The sequence below is a fragment of the Phocoena phocoena genome, chromosome 2, assembly GCF_963924675.1.
Source record: "Phocoena phocoena chromosome 2, mPhoPho1.1, whole genome shotgun sequence".
NCBI lineage: Eukaryota > Metazoa > Chordata > Mammalia > Artiodactyla > Phocoenidae > Phocoena > Phocoena phocoena.
This window is the reverse complement of record NC_089220.1, coordinates 18,345,294-18,349,897: the sequence shown is the minus strand read 5'-3', so window position 1 is coordinate 18,349,897 and position 4,604 is coordinate 18,345,294. Positions and strand designations below refer to the sequence as shown.

The 4,604-nt window shown below is 37.8% G+C and overlaps 1 non-coding gene across 1 annotated transcript; it reads left to right on the top strand.

Annotated features, from left to right (window-relative positions):
* The first annotated feature begins 4,139 nt into the window (after nucleotides 1–4,139).
* On the top strand, nucleotides 4,140–4,242 carry LOC136119489 (U6 spliceosomal RNA). The gene has a single exon (XR_010655489.1). It is a non-coding gene; the product is annotated as a U6 spliceosomal RNA (small nuclear RNA).
* The last annotated feature ends 362 nt before the right edge of the window (nucleotides 4,243–4,604 follow it).

Here is a 4,604-nt window from a genome sequence, read left to right as displayed (position 1 = left end):
TCTTGTCCTCTGTAACACTGCCATCATCATGCTCATCATCAACTGCTTTCTCTATAAAATCATGACCTCACAGTAAATTCTTCACTCAGTTAAGCAGAGTTTCTCAGCCTTGGCACTACTGACATACTGGGCTGAGTAACTCTTTATTGGGGAGTTGGAGGGACCACTCTGCATTGTAGGATGTTTAGCAGCATCTCTGTTTTTAGTTTGTTTGTTTTTGGGGTTTTTTTTTTTTGCGGTGCGCGGGCCTCTCACCGTTGTGGCCTCTCCCGTTGCGGAGCACAGGCTCCGGACGCGCAGGCTCAGCGGCCATGGCTCACGGGCCCAGCCACTCCGCGGCATGTGGGATCCTCCCGGACCGGGGCACGAACCCGCGTCCCCTGCATCTCTGACCTCTACTCACTAGTTGCCTGTGCTTAACCTCTCCAAGTTACAATAACCAAAAATGTTTCTAGTCATTGTCAACTGTACCCTGGAGGGGGGGGGCAAATTCACCCTAGTTAAGAATCAATGTTACATTGATGCTTCTTTTAAGTCCCCAGAGAACAAAAAAATTAGAAGACTCAAGGAAAATTCATGCTAGTAAAACTGTTGACTATGTACCTAAACTGTGTCTGATACATACTGGATCCATATTTATAATGCAATTAATCAAAAGGTAACTGGCTTTTATTACAAGCCTTTAAATGCACATGGAGGTAGAAAACTAGATAAACAAGGTTTCATTTTTAAAACAATTAAATTCAAAGACATTGCTTGTTTGCTTATATATTATTAAGATATTTTGTCTCACATTATAACAGTTAACACACTGCAATTCTCGCATATATTGTCTCATTTGTCTCACAGGGGAGAAAAATCAAATTAGTTCCCATTTTTATTTTGCAACCAGATGCAGTGAGTTTAAATGACTTGTTAGAGAGCAAATGGCAAGCCTTTTAAAATAAAAGTAATGCCTTTTTCTACACAACAGTCTTTCTATGTACTTAAATAGGACTCATATTTTGTACCTTAAAGTTAATAAAATTTAAGTATTTTAATTAAAACTGAATTATAAAGGAAGAATGACTAGATGAAGCTTAGATTCTTCCTTTCTCAGTCAAAAGTAATCAACAACTACCATGAGCAAGCCACTGTATTCATGGATGCTGAAGGCATAGAACAGTCGATTTTGAAGGGGATTATGGTCAGTTTTAGCAGTGAATAGTGAGTACCACATTCAACAGAGTGTGGTAGATTGCAGTACTACAATGGTTACAATGACTACAAATTCCTCCTACACCTGTATGGATAATACCCTTGATCTTGCAACTCCTCCAAGCTAATGGTGAAGCTTATGTATTTTTCTACTCTCTAAATCTGGACTTGGCCATGTGACTTGCTTTGTCCAAGAAGTCATTAGAAAAAAATAGCAGAAGTAGAACTTGAAAGTGCTTCTACATTGGGATTTGCTCTCTCTTTGAACTCTGTAACCACGACCATGGAAATGAGCCCAAGATAGCTTGCTGGATAATAAAAGACACCTAGTCAAGTCATTGCTGTGGTCCAAAGTGACATCATGCCAACTTCTCACCTGTGAAAGAGAACATGCTAGACTAACAAGCCCAATCACCATCTGCCCAGAAAGATGGCATGACTTAGCCCAGACCAAAAGAATTGCCCAGAGGATACACAGAATCAGGAGATAATAAAGTTTTTTTTTTTTGTCTTAAGCCATTACGTTTTGGAGGTATTAGTAGCAGAAAAAGATAACTAATGTAAGCTTTAAACTACATAAGCTGGCAAGCAAACTACTATAACCAAGCTGGAGATCAAAATGAGTCTGTCACGTGGTCACACTGCCTTTCGTTTAAGTGATCCATGAGAGAAATACAAGTTTGTTAGGCGAATTTCTATAATAGACTGAAGGTAATAACTGAAGAATAGACACTATACAAATTCATACATATTATATATTGCTCTTAAGCTATAATCTTCACCCTCATCATCACACTGCTTACTGTGAGGCAGGTACAGAGTGTTTTACCTGTCTCATTGTCCTCATCATGGGAAAAGATAGTAATACCCACTACCTAGAATTATTATAAGGACGAAATTTGACTCAAGGAATTGGTTACTTGTCCAGAATCCCATAGCTGATAATTATCAAAGTTAAGATTCGGACTCAGGCCTTAATAACATCATAGGTCGTGTTCTCGGTCACTACTCTCACAATCTTGTTTCAATTGATCTGTGTCTCCTTAAACTGAATTTTGTCATATTTTTCCATCTACCAATTCATTCATCCACTTAGGCATGAATGGATGCATTCAACAAACTTCAAGTGCATAATATGTGCTAGATATTATTAATGAAAAGTTAACAAGATAGATACTATACCAACTCCTGTAAGGCTGATTTAACTTACCTACTCTTAGCCCTCCACCTCCTACCTCCTTCACACCACCTATCCTGAAATAATTTTCTTTCTCTGTTTTTTTTAAACACATTCACAGAGATTTTCTTTTAGAATCATAATAGACTTTTATAGCTTGTGGTAAGTCATGTTTCTCCAGAAACCAGACCAATGATATGTGCCAATGATATATATATATATATATATATATATATATATATATATATATATATATAGAGAGAGAGAGAGAGAGAGAGAGAGAGAGAGAGGAGAGGAAGAGAGAGGAAGAGAGAGAGATTATAAGAAATCGACCTATTTACGGAGGCTGGCCATCTGCACTGGAGGCCCAGGTATGCTGGTGTTGTACTTCTAGTTCAAACCTGAAGGCTTAATAGGAACCAGGGGGTCTAATGTTGTAAGTCCCAGTTTGAGTCCAAAGGCTCCAAAACCAGGAACACTGATATCTGAGGGCAAGAGAAGCTGGTTGTCCCAACTCAAACAGAGACAGCGAATTTTCCCTTCCTCCACAATTTTGTTCTATTCAGGCCCTCATTGGATTGGATAATGCCCACCTGCATTGGTGAGATGGATCTCTTTACTGTCTATGATTCAAATGCTAATCTTTTTCCAGAAACATCCTCATAGATACACCCAAAAATAACGTTTTACCAGCTATCTGGGCATCTCTCAGCCCAGTCAAGTTAACACATAAAATAACCATCAAAGAGCTATGGAGGACCTTTAGGGACAATGCAATACAACCCAATCAGTGATCAGATTAGGTGAGGAAACAGAACTCTAGAGAGTTTATAATTTCAACAAAATGAATCACATGTGTATGTGTCCACCCATGTGCATTTGTGGTATCCAAATACACAAACATCAGGGAACATTTTCTGAGAAAATTAAAAAGGGAAAAATTTTAATCTCACTTAGCAGAGTGAGAGCACACACAGCAGACATTATTTTCAAAAATTGAATCAGATCTATGGATACAGAGCTATCCTCTGTTCCAGATGTCATTGGAGCTATTTTGCATAAATTATTTCCTTGAAATCTCACAGCCACTTGTAAGGTAAAAAGTGGAAAAAGAATGGCAGCATGGGTACAGAGCTCCTACTCCAAATCCTGAGCTCTCTACACTGCCTTCTAACTTATTAAACACATCTAGAATGGATAAACAATGTCCTACTGGATAGCACAGGGAACTATATCCAATCTCCTGGGATAAACCATAATGGAAATATGAAAAGAACATACATATATTTATATATGTGTATAACTGAGTCACTTTGCTGTACAGCAGAGATTGACACAACATTGTAAATCAACTCTACTTCAATAGGAAAAATAATAAAATAAAGGTATTATTTTGGCTGGAAAAAAACCCATCTAGGCAGGTTACCTTTAAAATCATGTTAAGGCATTCCCACAAATGTATCTCTGACTCTGACAAAAAAAGGATGCAGACAGTAAGCCAAAGATGAGCATTCAATACTGGCTAGTGTTTCATGAAGGAAGACTAACTGGTGTATTAACAGTTTAGCACCCTCTTTAGGATATAATATAAAATCCATACATTCCTTTTTATTTAAATCATAGAATCCAGTTTTATAAAATAGTGCTAATGCAAGAACATTTCATAAAACCTCAACATTTTATACTCTGTATGTTCTGTCAGTGGCTAAGAGCACTGATACTCTCAAACACCAGCATCCATACTTGAGATAAAAGATTTTATTTAGTGCTTGCTTCGGCAGCATATATACTAAAATTGGAACAATAGAAGATTAGCATGTCTCCTGTGCAAGGATGACACGCAAATTTGTGAAGCATTCCATATTTGTACAGCCACTATGGAGAACAGTATGGAGGGTCCTTAAAAAACTAAAAATAGAACTACCATACGACCCAGCAATCCCACTACTGAGGAATATACCCCGAGAAAACCATAATTCAAAAGAGTCATGTACCACAATGTTCACTGCAGCTCTATTTACAATAGTCAGGACATGGAAGCAACGTAAGTGTCCATCGACAGATGAATGGATAAAGAGGATGTGGCACATATATACAATGGAATATTACTCAGCCATAAAAAGAAACGAAATTGAGTTATTTGCGGTGAGGTGGATGGACCTAGAGTCTGTCATACAGAGTGAAGTCAGTCAGAAAGAGAAAAACAAATACCATATGCTAACACATATAT